Here is a 17,128-nt window from a genome sequence, read left to right as displayed (position 1 = left end):
TTCTGAAGAACCTAGGGGCAGGACGGGGATAAAGACACAGACCTACTAGAGAATGGACTTGAGGACATGGGGAGGGGGAAGGGTAAGCTGGGACAAAGTGAAAGAGCGGCATGGACATGTATACACTACCAAATGCAAACTTGATAGCTAGTGGGAAGCAGCCACATAGCACAGGGAGATCAGCTCCGTGCTTTGTGACCACCTGGAGGGGTGGGATAGGGAGGGTGGGAGGGAGGGAGACACAAGAGGGAGGAGATGTGGCATATATGTATATGTATAGCTGATTCACTTTGTTATAAAGCAGAAACTAACACACCATTGTAAAGCAATTATACTCCAATAAAGATGTTAAGAAATAAAAAATGTTTCCATAGAGTTAAGGAATGATTTTTTTTTCAAATATGGATACAAGTTACAATAAATCCTTGACTCTTTTGAACTCTTAAGGATGAATCATTTTGGGATAACCAAGTTTTCCAGATGAGTGAGAATTTATTATAATCACCATATTTAAAAAACTTTAATACTTTGATGAGAAAGTTTGAAAATGTATTTGCTGTATTCCTTTGCACTGAGTTAACTGAATACAATTTATTTTTCTTTATTAATCAGGTTCAGTTATGAACATAACTTATGCTAAGTACTGTGCTTGTAACATGTTTTCAAGTACAAAGCCCTGGGTTTAAATTTAATTTTTATCAATTATTGACTCTGTTGCCTTGGAACAGTAAATCCCTCTTAACCTCACTTTCCTAATTTTTTAAGAAATTGAGATTGAAAAGCTTGATAGAAGATAGATCTTCCCTAAAGTATTATTGTGATAGGGATGTCTTCCAGGGTCTATTGAGTTATGTATATATACAACACACACAGTGTATTTGTTTCATACTAACTAGCTTTGGACTAGAATTCTTGCTGTGTTTTCTATAGTTTTTCTGTCACTTTCGCTATTTTCACTTCTTGAAGCCATCAGGGTGCCTCTAGGGCCTCTTCTCATAGAATTTCCAGATTTCTTGGCATCTAGTCATTCTTATTTTATACACAACTCTAAGTGAAAAGGCCTGGCAATATGTAATGTTCATGAATATTTGTGTGAAATTTCTGCAGCATTTCTTTTTGTTGAACTCATATTTTATGTGTGTTCCAAAACAATGCAGCTTAGCACCATTAAAGCATAAAGCCACCCAGTAGTGAGACACATAGTCTAAGTTGTTTTTCTTTTATTTCCTGACCCCCTTTTATTGACTTGTGTGGCATGCATACACTAGTGGTATAATACATCTGAGTTTCACAGTACAAATTGAAACCATGTGATTTTCTGTGAGGTGTTTTTGTTTTGTTATTTTTTTTTTTGAATTTTTGAATTTTATTTTATTTACTTTTTTATACAGCAGGTTCTTGTTAGTTATCCATTTTATACATATTAGTGTATATAAGTCAATCTCAATCTCCCAATTCATCACACCACCACCTTGTTTTAAGCCTTGTTTGGGGATTATATCCTTGACCTTGACCTTATAGATTACACATCTACTATGTGCCCAACCATGTGAGTTGGATGGAACTATTCCCAGTTAAAGATGAGGAAACCAAGATTTGGAGAAATTAAGTAACTTTAAAATTTTAAATATGAGTAACTCTTGTCTGACTGCAAAGCTCATGCTTTTACCCATAAACCATGCTACATGTGAGCTCTGAACTAGTGACTCCAAACTTCTGCAAACTGTGAAGCTTTTGTGAACTTGGGGTAAAATTGGGGTGGGCTAGATGTTTGTATTTATTCCCTTTTCCTGTGTAATGAGCAATAAGCTACCATTTGCTGTGCCCACCTTCATGGTCACTCTTAGAGGTGTGTGTGGTGCTCATATATGTATACGTTCATGCAGAGAGCTATTGCTCACAGGATCATCTGGCATCCTCCTGCCTCTAGAAAAGAGGGTCCATGGCAGCCAGAGCAGTGAGCCATGGAACAAGGATATCTTTAGGGCAAAATATGTTATCACCTTTCAGATAGTGATGTAAACACATGTGAGCCAACAGAGTCCCTATGAAAAGAATGCTGACTGGATCTTCAGCTTAGTTCAATTAATCTAATTATTAAATAAATATTCAGTTCATTATAACATTAAGTAAGAATGCCAGGGGAGGGGCAAGTGCCCATGATTCTGTTCTGGAGTGCTAGGAAGGATGTCCTGAGATAGTATAGTCCTGCCATCTACTTCTGCCCCATCACATCCTTGTGTAGACATAAAATAGTATGAAGAGAGACTCCATGAGGAAGTGTTAGTTTTTCAGTTTCTCTTAAAGTGAACTCTTAATTTTAGCTGAGAAACATGCAAGTACATGGTCCGGGTTGAGAAAGAATTTACTTACTAATTTCATTTAGAGCTAATACTGTTTTGGGCTTTATAAATAGTTCTGGTGTTGAGGGAAGTAGAGCAGTAAAATCAGGCTGGAACATGGCCATTAAAACCAAACTAATCAGAACATCTGTGCGCCTTCATATAAGGCTGATTGATGATCTTGGTCCAAGCTTCACTTAGTTCATGTAATAACATGGAATCAAGGGTTCAAACGTGTACAAGTGCTTCTGGATAATTTTTTCTAACTAGGCTTAGTGTACAGGCCAGAGAGATTGTGCTCCTATCCCATTATTAGTGACTGGGCCAATAGTTGAAAAGAGCCTTTCTGTTATTAATGGAAAAACAGGCATAAAATCACACAGTGCATCTAAAATTTTTGATTAAAGTTGTTCTTTACTAAAAGGCCATTTCTATGTCTTTGTATAATTGAACTTAATTTTTTAAAAATTTTGAAATAATTATAGATTGGCAGGAAGTTGCAAATTTAGTACAGAGCCTGTGTTGTTTAGTTGAACTTTAACATAAGTGATGTGCTTTTCTCTTTAATTTTTAAAGATTTTAGACTTACGGAGAAACTTTCTGAGATGAAAGACACTCAGTGTTGGGTCTCTGAAACTTGTGAACTAGTTTTCTGAATAACTTCAGGCACAATGAGAATAATGGCTGAAATCCAGATGGCTGTGGTCACAGCTGTGTCTGTGTCAGAAACATGAAGTGGTTCCCTGGAAGACAGAAGCACCATTAGCAGGAGAAAAATGCTGTGGAGTTCTCTGGTCACTCCAACCTGAACCTCTTGAGCCTTTAAGCTTCCTGTAAGTGCTTGGGGTTTTGCAAATAGTACTAGTAGTTCTGGAGCTACAATTGTCAAAGTAACAGGTGATGGCTGGAAGCCAGCTTGGCAGCCAGTCAGCTCCCCAAATAGCCGAGGTTGCTCAAGCTTCACGAGGTCCTGCAGACCAAACTGGGTGGGGAGGATCAGCCGCACACAGGTATTTGATTACCCCCCTCCCCCCACCTTTTTTTAAAAACAGTCATTTGAAGGATTTTCTATAAAAGGCCTGAGCTGCTTCAGGCACTCAGGATGAGTTAAAAATGCATGGCTTTATGTTCTTATTCATACCTATTTGATTTAACCGTATGAAATTGCCATTCTTGTAGGTTTAAAAAAAAGTCCAATGTTGGAGGTTTTATACAGGTAAACCTAATGTTTTGTGCTGTCACACTGAAAATTCTTACAGTTGTGGAATAACATGTTTCCAGGGAACAACATTGTCTCGACCTCCTTATTTATAGAGGAAATACAGCATTTACTGTTTGTAAGATTAACTAACTTAATCTTCTTAACAATCATGAGGTAGGTCCTAGTATTTTCCCTGCTTTTAAGATCACCACTAGTGAGTAGTGGAGCTGGGTTCATACCCAGGCAGTCTAGTCATGAAGCTGTACTGCTTCTCAGCACTTCTATTTGACTCCACCTCCCCAGACATACTTGTGAAAGTCCTGGGTGTCTGGGCAGCTGATGGGCAAGTACATAGGTGCCTCTTTTTAACTTCATGGGAAAAAAGAACTTAATTTTCCCCTAAAAATGAATTAAGTCTTCTACAGTACAAGAGTTTTTGAGACTTAACAAGGATACTTTTGCAGTCTTTAGGCCTCTGGAGTTGAGGGTAAGGGTAGAGACTTGTTGGCCCTAATAATGAAAGTATAGATGATTATCGTCTTGGGAGAGGAGGGCTAATGTTTGTTTGGTAGAGTCCATTCCAGGCTTGAAATCCTGTAGTTCTCTAATAAACCCCTGCCTCTCCTCTGTGTTGCTTAATGTCTTTGATCGTAGACATGGAAGGAAAAGAAGTGACTCAGCTGCGAGGGAGTTTAATTTAGGAATTGCTCATTGGCGTCTTGTTTGCCGTATCTGGTATTGATATTGGTGGAGCAAGGCTTGGGGCTAGGAGATTAGGCCCCGTGGGAGCTGTGTGAAGTGGGGAGGGGAAGGGTGTGTCCTTGGACCATCTTCTTCTAGGGCGGCTGTCCTAGGTGTTGAGACACACACCTATTCTATTAGATCTGTTCTGGGATGGTCCTACTGGATCCTATCTAGTCACACTCCAGCCTGCCCTGATTTATTTGTATACCAGTTATGGTTCTGACGTCTATTGAATAAAATTGTAAAGGCTCATACAGTGGTTTTCCAGGGACTTTACCTTTTTTTCTCCCTTAGCATTAGAGATGAGCCATTGTGGTTGTAGGCTGTTCTGTCATCAACATCTCAGGTATTCTGTCATAGCGGGAAAGGCTGGTCAAGCAGCAAGTGACTGCCAGGGACCCAGATGACTTCCCATTCAGACTGAGTAGGAGGGAGACACCTGTTGTTGGAGACTTGATTTAAAATGGACTATGATCGGTCTTCCTTGTTTCATCCTGATGAACAGAGGAAGGAAAAGGTTAGAAATATATTTTGTAAGTACTTTTAAGGTATTTTTCAACACCTTCCAAGTTTGGTGTTTTAGATTGGTCACAGTGGTTATGAGATTGAAAACTAGTTTAATTTGTTTGGTGGTGTCCTCCCCCAAGATGTCAGCTGCATGTGCATTCTCATTCCCATTTCTAGAGGGCAATCAAGGGAGAAGAAGCTCCCTCAATCCTGTTTTGGAATAAGGGAGAGGTGTGTATCCCCATGGCTAGGATCTGATTGGTCTTCAAGGTGGTTTTCATAAGTTGATCATGACTCTTCCTGCAAACTGCTATGGCCCTGGAGTCTCTGGATGGTCTTGCTTGTGTCAGTCATTCGTCTACTGAGTGCCTACTGTGTTCTAAGCACTGACTGTGAGAAATAAGAATGAATAAACACAGCCTCAGCCCCTAGTTATAGTGTGGTGGGTGATATTTACACGCAAAAAGCAAGCTAAGGTTGTAATTAACATGTTTAACGGAATACTATGGGGGCACAGAGAAGAGAGGGACTCTGGAGGACTTCACAGGAAGAGGAGGCATTTGAACTGGACTTTTAGAGAATGAACCAGAATTCTTCAGTTCTGATGGGAACTGCTCTCAGAAAAATCTCAGGAGGACAGAGCGTTAGGAACAGTCAGGGTTGAGGGGGCACTTTGGGGATCCATGACCCAAGGTCCGTACCCCTCTTGTTTTGTAACTGGAATGCCAAGCTATCCCTTTACTGTTTTTTCTTTATTGTTCTATGAATTCATCTTCATGAGTCATTGCAACTTCTATTTGCAATGACGCCAGGTACCGCCCATGAGAAAACCTAGTTCTTTACTGCCTGGTTCCCCTGCTTGTGGCTGACCCCACCCTTTGCTCTCCCCTTCTCAAAACAGCATCATATGTTGTGCCTTTGTGCCATTTATGGAGCAAGGACCAGACTGCAGGGCATTTGAGCGATGCCTCTTCAGACCCCACTGAAACCCTTCCTCACTGATCTCAATTGGTGACCAGGAACAGAGGCTGCTTTTGCTCCTTTCCCATTTCTCCATAGGTTTTCTGGCTTCCTAAGATACTCTGTCCTTCCTGGGTTTTGGTCAGTGTTTTTCTTTCCTCTTGTTTAGGATTCCTAATAGTGTCTGGGTCACTTTCTTCCAGTTCCCCAGTTTCAAAGGTGGACCTGAGTTAGGCCCTTCGCTTTGTCTTGTTAGTGTGTTTGTATTACTGGAGAGTATCCATATTTATATAGTAATTGTACAGTCTGTATTGCCCCAAAATCCTAAAGAACGGATTTGAATGATTCAAAGTTAGTCACTTCAGTATGAAACAGTGAGTCTAAAGGCAAACCAAGGATTCTTTGAAAGCAAAAACTTTAGCTTGGAGCAGCATGTTTGGTGAAGCAAATAGTTTGGTTTTGTGGTACCAGAAATACACTGTTCTCTTTTTATACTCTCCATCCTACTGGGTTGTCAGAGACATGAGGATACTTTGAAGTGAATTCTGGCACCATAATTTTGTGGAGAGTCACTGTGATAGAGCAGCACGAGAAGGAAGGGTGTCTGTCCAGTGTGTCCTTTGAATTTTTATTGAAGAGTGAGCATCAATCAGCATGTTGCCTTAGTGGATCATGAGGGGAGGGTGCAGGTGGGAGGTGGGTGATGACCCGGGTCATCGTGAAAGCACATGTGAAAGGCCTTCTGGGATCCTGCTTTTAGGAGGTGTTGTGCAAGTCCCTCAGAAGTTTCTTTACTTCCCCTGGAAACGTGCAAGAGAGGGATACATCGCTCTTCTAGAAAGATTACTCAGGGGCTGAAAAATGTTGTACTTGCCAGTAGTTTTGCTGAGCTGGAGATTGGCCAGATTTGATGTCTGGATGGTGGCCATTGTTATTTAAAACAGCTTCTTGAGTCCAAGAATCTAGGAATTTAGACGTTCAAAGCACAGGGTGGGAGCCCTGTGTTCTCTTCCCAGACAAGGGAAGTGTTTTTACTGGCTGCGGAACTCTCAGTAAAATTGAACTTCTTTGCACCTGGGTTTACTCATCTGTAAAATGGGGATAATAATGTTACCCACCTTACAGGTAAAAGGTTTGGCATGGTTCCTGTATATATAGCTAACACTGATGAAGTGTTTGCTTATATTTATTTATTTTCCTCATTAATATTCTTTCTTATCTGAGATTTCTCTGAGGTTCTGTACTCATTTAGAAAACAACTTTCTATGGCTTTAGGCTCCATTGGCAGTGGCTTAAGAATTCTTACTGGGAGGAAGAAACTTTAGTTAGTGTAGTTTTTTTTCTTAATTTCCTTCCCTTGCCCTTGGAGAGTGGTGCAGGGGAGAGGGCAGTGCAGAGTCAGAAATCAGTGGGGAACAGAGATGTGTAGGCAGAGGCACCAGCCAGAGCTACTTACTGCCTGGCACATTGTTGGGCCCTTGGGATTATTCGACGACACAATCAATGATTATTCCATTTTGCCAGTTTAAAAAATGCCATAGTGTTAGTATTAGGAGAAGTTGAACAAAGGCACATGAGAACTCTTTGTACTGTCCTTGCAGGTCTTCTGTTAATCTAAAATTATTTCAGAATAAGTTTTTAGAAATCAGGGGAAATAGAGAGTTGTTCAATGGTTATAGAATTTCAGTCTTGCAAGATGAAAACAGTAATGTACACTTAGTTAACAGAACTGTAATGTACACTTAGTAATTGTTAAGAGGGTAAATTTATGTGCTTTTATTACAATAAAAAGAAAAAGAAAAAAGGCAAAAAAAAAGTTAAGAAAAGCACCAGCAGCAAAACTGGCACGTAGCACCATGCCTGGCACAAAATAGATACTTACTACATGCTTGTTGGATGCACGAGTGATAGTATTGATAGTCTCTTGTTTGGATATCCCTGTTTTTTTAACCATTATCCTTTTTTTTTTTTTTGTACATTAATGTTGCTTTCAATTTTCTGCTTTTATAAACAACATCTTGATTTAGCCTTATAGCTAAATTTCTGTGTGCATACATTATGTTTTCTTAGGATATATTTCTGGGAGTCACATGGTTCCTGTTTTTTAGGTCTTTTATTCCATTACCAGATTGCCTCCAGACAGTTTGTAACTATCTGCCATTCCCTACAGCAGTGCAGAGAACAGATTTTTGATAGGCAGAAATGGGAGATTGAGGTGCCAGGGGAGTAGCTCCTACACAGAAGAGGTGCCCTTTTCACATTAATGTTAAAGTTTGAGGGCCCCCTCTGAATGATGGCCTGAACTCCCAGAGCGTCATTCCCCAGGGCACTAGCAGTTAGTCTTGGGCCAAATAGCTAGTGCCCCACTGCCATGGTTAGGGTGGGCTGGATTGCTTTTACCCTGTGGTTGGGAACGGGGACTCAGATGACTGGCAGCCAAGGTAGACAGCTGACAGCTGCCCCAGGTGTACAGAACCTTACTGTTGACAGATAGGGGAACAGAAAGGGAGTACTTTTGCTTAGGCCCTCCTTCCCCTGGGAGCTGCAGTCTTCGGGTGTGGGGGAGAGTAGGGTGGGCAGGTAATACAGACCTAATTAGAAATTGCCTTCCTCCATGAATATTAGAGCTTGACAGAGACTTTAAGGGTATCTGGTACAGTAGATTTTGACTCCTTGGAAGTCAAGGAACCCATTTCAAATCCAATCCCACATGGAACCTCAATGTACTAAAGAGATTAATTTTATGAATTCAGACTTGTAATATAACTTATAAGTATCATTGACTTAATGATAAAGACAAGAGAACAGTGAAGGTGATTTCATGAGCACTGAGTTTTGAGTTGGGTTCAGAGTGGCAGTCTCCATCATCTGCCAGTTTTACTACCCTGTTTACTTCTGAATTTAGTTTTGGTTGCAGTATGTAAAAATCTGATTTGTGTGGATAAATAATTGCAGGTAGTTTACTACTAACTTATAGTTTCTGGATACTCTTCAATTAATTAAATTGACCCAGAAGCCTGAAAGAAGAATAGAGGGAACTTTCATCACAAGGTAGAATCACAGTATTTTACAAATGCTTTCATTCTCTATGGCACAGAGCAGGACAGATCCTAGTGCAACCTGTTAGGGATTCGTTTGTTACGGTATAACTGACTATTCCCTTGTGATTAGAGTATGGTCCCAGAAGATGTACCTGAGATTTGCCTGGCAATTAATTGAGCATGCTGCAAGTGTGCTTAGTAGTATACTTGCTTGAGCAATTTTAAGAGGGCAGGCAAGTATAAGCCTGAATTTTAAAAAGAGTTCCAGCTTCCTTCAGAATCAATGACATATTTATAAACTGTTCAAATATAAGCTCAGAATTGATGAAAAAATATTTATTCTGAGGTCTGCAGAAAGAGAATATGAATTCATTGGTAATCTTCAGTGGGTTAAAATTTGCTATAAAATTTGAATTTGTGGGGGTTTATTATAATTTCAAAAATTGTTCAAATATATCTTAAAAATGAAATCTGAATACATTTTTTTCCTCAGTAATATAGCACGCAGAACCTTTTGGTTCCTTAGAACAGAACTTGAAAATCCTTATCTGTTACATATTACAGCTTCACTTATTCTACAAATGATGAAATTGAGTCCTTCCTAGAGAGAGGAGGTGACTCTCCAAAGGTCACTCTGCAAGTTACTGGAAAGCTGAGAAGAGGGATTGCTTGGGTCCCTTTATGCTTCTTTCTCTGTGCTGTTTTCTCTGCTGAACAGTTGGGACTCCCTGAGGGGTCAGAAGCAGGGAGATATAAGTGGCCGCCTCCTCCAGTTTTGTGTGCATGTGTGTAGGCACATGAATGCATTCCTGTGCACTGACTCACACCAGATACCATGAGAGGTGGTAGCTTCAGGTACGAGGGTGAAGTGTATGAAGTTTGGGGTCCACAGACTGAGCTTGCGTTTCCTGGCCGTAGTCCTTGTTCTGACTCTTTCTCACCACCTTTTGCTGCATGAAAATGGGATCTTTTCAGAACTCTACTTTCAGGCATCTCTGCTCTGACAAGTGAGAGTAGCTAATCTGATAAACTAGTCTGAGTTAAAGGTGGGAGTGAGCTGACTGGCTCCTTCTCCCTGTGTTTGTATTATCCTAAGCATCTCATGGAATAGAATGCTTTTCCCGCCAAGTGGCTGTTCCAGGGATGCGGGAGGGTGGGCAGATGTTCTTGATAGTCAGTGTCTTTCGTGCCCTTAAAATCCCATGATACAGAGACCCAACCTTGAGAAATAAGACTTCCCCTCCTCTGGGCTGCTACTGATCTATATGTTGCGTTTGTGGGAATGAGAAAACAGTGCCTTTCTGGGTGGGGCAGTCCTGCACTGGGGGGTGTGGCCTGGCTAGTAGAAGGCAGGCAGGATTTCAACCATCACTTCCTCACCTCAGCTGGGTGCTCTTGGCAGTGCACAACCTGCCCAGCCATATACTCTAATCCTGATTCTGCCTATTGTCTTCCAGCCAAATACAGTGACTTTATTGTTTTGCACTGTACAGAGGACATACAGATTTGCTCATTGTGGTGCTTAACAGATGTTTGGTTGACTGATAAATCAGAGTTGACCAGATACAGAAAATGGTACTTTGCAGGGTGATACCTGTCCTCATAGCAGCAATGCCCATCCACACATTAACTTTAGAATTCTATAGTTCACTCATTTATTAATTCACCAGATATTTGTTGAGCACTTACTGTGTAGAAGAAGGCAGGGTTGCAACAAATGTTTATTTAGCATTGATTATATGCCAGGCCCTGGGCTGGGTGCACAAGATACAGTGATGAGAAAGAGAGTGGTTCTTTCTCTCATCTCCTGTGAAGAAGATGGACCCCAAACAAATACACAGACCAATAAGTAATGGGGGACTTCCCTGGTGGCACAGTGGTTGGGAGTCCGCCTGCCGATATAGGGGACGCGGGTTCGTGCCCCGGTCCGGGAGGATCCCACATGCAGCGGAGCAGCGGGGCCCGTGAGCCATGGCCGCTGGGCCTGCACGTCCGGAGCCTGTGCTCCACAGGGGGAGAGGCCACAACAGTGAGAGGCCCGTGTACCACAAAAAATAAATAAACAAACAAACAAATAAATAAATAAGCTACAAGGCTGTATTGTACATACAACACAGAGAATATAGCCAACATTTTAAAAAGAAAAAAAAAAAGTAATGGAATTCTAGGTTGTGATAAGTACTCTAAGGAAGATAAACAAGGGTATGGTAAGGTGCAAATAGGAGTTGTGAGTAGGGGAAGAGAGCACTAGAGACTGGGCCTGGATGACAAGGATCTTCTTGAATAGGGTTGTCAGGGAATGTCCTTCTGAGACAAGCACACAGTCAGACCCAGAGAATGGTAAGGAGCTGGTGGCAAAGAGCAGTCAAGGCAGCTTGGACAAAGGTGGGAAATTCTTTGATTTATTTGAAGACCTCAAAATATGGACTTGGAGCATAATGTGAGACAAGGTTGGAGGCAACACTGAGAGTAACAATAGCAAACACTTCTTTAGTCCGTACTATGTGCCAGACACTGTGCTGAGTGCCTCCCCATATATTAGCTCTGTTAATGCTGTTAACAGTCCTATGAAGTATATATTATTATCCTCATTTTACAGATGAGGAAACTGAGGCACAGAGGGCTAAATAACTTACCCAGGATTTCACAGCTGGTAAATGGTAAGAGCAGGGATTCAAACATGAGCAGTCTGATTCTAGACTGTGCTCGGATTCACGATGTTATAGTGTCGATGGAGGCTGGATCATGTCAGGCCTCAGTTTCTTCATCAGTGAAATGGAACTAATACGTGGATGAAATGAGATAACGTGTATAGAGTGGCCTATCAGGAGGTATTCATTAAGTGGACCTTATATCTAGTGGTGGTGGTGGTGTGGTGATAGTGGTAGTTAGTATTGTGAGAGGATACAGGAGTAAATAAGGGACTAAAGCTCTAGGGAAGGGACATGCATACTGATTACTGTGATGCAAGGAGGAGTGGGGTAAGGGCCCTGAAGAAAGTGCTATGAAGGGGACTTCCCTGGTGGCGCAGTGGTTGAGAGTCCGCTTGCCAATGCAGGGGACACAGGTTCGATCCCTGGTCCAGGGAGATCCCACGTGCCGCGGAGCAACTAAGCCCGTGCGCCACAACTACTGAGCCTGCGCTCTAGAGCCTGTGCGCCACAACTACTGAAGCCTGCATGCCTAGAGCCCGTGCCCCACAGCAAGAGAAGTCACCACAATGAGAAGCCCGTGCACCGCAACGAAGAGTAGCCCCCGTTCGCTGCAACTAGAGAAAGCCTGTGCGCAGCAACGAAGACCCAACACAACCAAAAATAAATAAATAAATTTATTAAAAAGAAAAAAAAGTGCTATGAAGGCTCTGAAGTGGGGTCAGTCCCTTCCAGCTGGAGAATGAGGAGAGGCTTGGGGGTGGGGGAAGAGGACCTTACTGTAGACCTTGAAAGATGGGCAGGACTGAAATATACAGAGCAGGTAAGAGGGACATTTCCTCTAAGTCACTGGGTGAGCAAAGATCTAGTATTTGCTCAGAGGCTGGAAGTCGGGGTGTGGGGCAGTACGCTGGCCATTCCAAGGAGAGAAGCAGGAGCCAGGTGTAGGCAGAGTGATGATGGGTTGGACTTGTTCTAGTCAGCTGAAGCTCTGGGCCTTTAATGCATCAGCGAATGTGGAGGCCTGGTGTCCGAAGCTTGGTTTAAAGATCTAATTTGGGACTGCTCCAAATTGGATAGTCCAGAAGTCTCAGATTGGCTTCTGGCTGAGTCAGTAAGAGAGGAAGTTTTTGTTTTGGCTTTTATTTAGCATGCTGTCTGGCTGTCCACCTAGAGATGGACCTCCTGTGCCCACACAGATTAGTGCCACTCTAGTAGGAAGCTTTATTACCTGACTCTTCCAGACAGGTTGTTTTATAGGTGGTTGCAGACAAATAACTAGCACAGACTTTGGAGCTAGGTAGAGCTGGACTAGAATTCAGGTTCTCTTACCAGCTTTTGACCTTGGGCCTTGTGTTTGGGCCTCAGTTAGCTTCCTGTGAAGTGGAGGTTTATAGCACCTCATATTGTTGTGTAGGGGTTAAATAAGTATTTAGCACTGCATGCCTGAAGCACACAGTAAGTGTTCAGATGACTGTAGTGGAAGTTACTAGATTGCGTGGTGTGGAAGGCTCTCAGTACCCACAGGAAGTCTGTTTGAGCCTACTAATTGCCTTCTCCCATATTTCTGAGGTTAGGAAGCCTAAACAGTTGGCAGGACTCATCGGAGCCATGTTGAGATGGATTTTAAAGCCATTCCCATACTCGGGACGTCATGCCATTATGTGTATTTGCTGTCCTAGTGTTGGACTGTCATTATGGGGCAGGAACAATAGCATCCTTTAAAGCATTTCCGATTGTGAGTGGAATGTCAGCAGTTTACATTCCAGTCCAGTAGATGCCATCTTGCTATTGACTGAAAATATTGACTGCTTTTCTGCTATCTAAGAAGGAATAGAGGAGAAGTTTTAGAAGAACTACCACTCAGTTCCTCGGACTTATTGAGCAACTACTTAGGAGCTAAGCATAATTTTAAGCTCAGTACACGAAACACAAAGACAGTAAGACTCCACTTGGCCTCCCAGCAGCACACAGCTGGCTCAGTGATTTCTGTGGAGCTGTGCAGGTTGATGGTGGGGTGGGCACCTTTGGCACTTAAAGGGTGTGGCCAGGAATACTAAGAATCCTATCATGTCCATAGGGACAATACTATGCAAAAAAGAATTTTTCTGTAGCTTACACGACTTTCAAACCTCTATCCAGATATTTTTGAAGGGGAAAAAAACCTGTTCATAACTTTATGAGCCTAGAATCTGATTTCATTTTATATAGAGTACCTTCTGCATCATTTTGGTATACCCTGAGTTTTCTAGGAATGCAACTACTATATAAATTGATATACTACACTATATAAATAGTATACTATTTTATTTTGTTTGGTACTTCATCAGCAGCTATTCACCATTTTTAAAAATGACGTTACCAATGTTGCTGCGCTTGTATTTGTGTCACCAAAAACACTCCAGTGTCTGTCTGCATTTGTAGTTATTATATTCATGGTTCTTCTACTGCTGCAAGTATTAGACTACTTCATTATATCTGCTAGTATACTTGTGATAGAGCAATTACATATTGAAATACAGATTCTTATAAATTTCTTTAAATCCTCCTTCATGTGTAATTTGGATATTATATTGATTACTTTGAAATTTTGCATGTAAATAGTTTATATATTTTTTGATTTTCATTTCAGGGTAGTAAAGGGAACAATATAAAATATATGTTTAAAAAAGGGGGGGGAGAATGTTGAGCATCTTTAGTCTAGTGCTTTGGTTTCATATCAATTAGACCTGGCAAAGTGCAGAGAAGTTTGTAGGGAGGGTTAAACTTTGCTTTAAGTCATGGTATGTGTAGCCTTGATTCTTCTTCTTCCTTTTTTTTTTCTTTTTTTTCTGTGCTGCGTGGCTTGCAGGACTCAGTTCCCTGACCAGGGATTGAACTCGGACAACGGCAGTGAAAGACCGGAATCCTAACAACTAGGCCACAAGGGAACTCCTTTGGAGCCTTGATTCTAAACTCATTTGAATAAAGAGTTGTTTTTAGCTGAAGGTTTGAAGTTCTAGAAAATGGGTGTATCTGAATGGATGTGAAGTGGTTGTAGTGGTTTAGTCCACAGTACCCTGCACCTGAGAATCTCAGCCTGAGGGACTCTAATTCTTGTCATATTCACCTGCCAGCCAATGGGAGTGGCCCCCTGTGATCTGAACCAAAGCGGTTTCAGAGCAGAGCGTTTCAGAGCAGAGCGTGTCAGAATGTTCTTTTAAAATGTTAAAGTTATCTGTTACTGTTCAAGGATGAGTTTTGCATTTTCAAGCTTCCGCAATTCTAATTAAACGGGTGTTGTGTAATTGCTTATGGTCTCTGTAGTTTATAATCAGCCAGGGTAATGAAGGGGTAATGAGAGTGGAAGTTAGAGAAGCAGAACTCTTCCCCTAAGGCCTTAAACAAATAGGTGTTAAGACCAGCTGAGTAGTGATCCTGGAAACATAATAAAATGTTTAATAAAGTGCTAATTATATTAGGCGTCAGTCATTGGAGGCTGGAGTTGATGGAAATAGCTGGTGGAGGAGGAGGTTAGATTGGGGTGGACCTCAAAGGGAGGAGAGTAGAATATAAAAAAGCTGTTAAGTATTTCTTACCCCGAAATTCCATGCTGCTATTACCCAAGCAGTCACCTTGGCTTGTAGTTTGAATTTACCTTCATAGTAATTAATAGATACCTTTAATTTACTACCTTATGTATCATTTCCTCTGTGCCTGGTCCTTGGTAACAGTTAGATGAAAGGGAATTGGTATTACAGATGCAGAAACTTGAGCTTAGAAACTCAAGTGCCCAGGGCCACACAGCTCAGAAGTGGCAGGGCCAAGATTTGAGAGATGCCAAAACCATTCCGTAATGCCTTTCCATATCTTCATTCTGGAGATGGTGATCATGATTAAATTGTTCACTCGTCATTTTTTTCTACCCAGATTATAAAACAGATCTCCGTTGGCCCAAGACTTGGAGATTTGTTTTAAGTTTTTGACATGTAATCTATGATTGTATTTAAATGAGGTATGGTTAGAAGGTTCCAGCCCAGTTAGTAATTTAGCAACTTAAAGCATTTGACAAGCATGGTTAACCAAAAACCTAAATCATACTAAATGTTTGAAGTGGTGAAGGGTAGGGGAGATTTTTATATTGTTACTAGTCTGCTTTAAAAAATGTGTTTGTAAACTGAGAAGCCTAGGTGAGTGTATTTTTACTACTGATGTTAGTCTGGCTTTGAAAATTCCCTCATTGTGACTTCTTGTCTTGGCTCGATAAACCGACAGGGGATTCCAGCCCTTATTGTATAATTAAAGGTGAGGATACAAAGTGAATTTGCATGCCCACAACTATTGTGAAGTTAGTTGTAGCTGCCAATGAAACTGTCAGGTCAATGAAAAAATCTTGTTTTTAAAATGGGGTGGTCTGGCTAGCTGTTCTCAAGTAGCTAACTGGGGAGGACATTTAATAGTTTTTTTTTTTTCTTCTTAAAAATAGTCAAATAAGGAACTCAACAACACCTTTGGATGCTGAGGGAATTTTTATCACTGAAGGGACTACTGAAATCTCTGTTTCTCAGGAAGGCTTACCAAATGTCTAAACATTTACGTGTAGAGAGAGGGTTGCAGGTCCCAGGCTGCACCATGTTATCTATGCAACTCTGTGATTTGAGGCCAGTTTCTTAGTCTCTCTTTTGACTCCAGCCATGTGGTAACTAGCAGTTTCTGTTCTGAGGGCACATGTCAACAATTGTCTCCTTTAGTTGGGAATGGAAGAGGGAGCACATCTGGGGTCAAGCCCAAAAATGTAGGCTGTCTCAGTTTCCATCCTAGTGGCCCTTCTCCCCACCCCTGGGATTTCTATCCTGCCCTTCTCTTCCCCTGCCTGTCCAGGCTTCTGAGGTTCCCCTGACCCACTTTGTGAGGGACAAGAAGGAAAGGTGAGGGGAGCAGACTGGATTGGAGTTAGCCATAGAACTGTCAGTGGGCCTAGTTCTGATTTTGCCTCCATCACTTCTTGTTCTTTTTGGAAATAGAAGGATCTGCTCCTTAGCGCTGTTGGGGATAGGGACAAGTGACAAGTAATAGCTTTTATTATATTCTGGCTTTTTTTAGCTGACACTTTCACAGGTGGAAGTGATAACTCCAGCAATCCACAGTACAAAGGAGATAAATAAGAAAGGGAGAAGGAAGTTTAAGAATCATTTTTCTCATCTACATTGTTTACAGGAGATTGAACTACTCCCATAAGTAAAATCACAAGAGTTTCCAAGAGATTTTATTTTATTTGCTTGTTTTCTTATCCCCAGATCACACAGTAGTTTGGTGAGAAGAGCCCAGGTTTGCAGGCTCTAGCTTTACCACTTGCTAGCTGGATACCCTTGGGCAAGTCACTTAAATTCTCTGAACCCTTGTTTCTTCATCTGTGAAATGGGTACAGTGGTGTCTGCCTTAAGGACTCTAGTGGATCACTGGGAATCAGCTAAGTTAACAGATTTGAAAGTGCTTTGTAAACTTCAAAGCACTTTGAAACCAGAAGTGATATATAAGCCAGAAGGATAATTGTTGTTACGGTTTTAGGTATCAGAAGTCTGGGTGGCTGTACATGGACAGGTGAGAGGAGTCATATTTTGGGCAACTGACTGGATGTTCTACATTCCAAAGCCCAGAAATCCTCACTGGGTTTTTTCCCCTAGTGCTGTTGTTCTGGGTTTT

Source organism: Hyperoodon ampullatus (genome assembly GCF_949752795.1).
Source record: "Hyperoodon ampullatus genome assembly, chromosome: 2".
NCBI classification, from domain to species: domain Eukaryota; kingdom Metazoa; phylum Chordata; class Mammalia; order Artiodactyla; family Ziphiidae; genus Hyperoodon; species Hyperoodon ampullatus.
The sequence above is the reverse complement of the archived record's forward strand: the minus strand, read 5'-3'. Positions refer to the sequence as shown.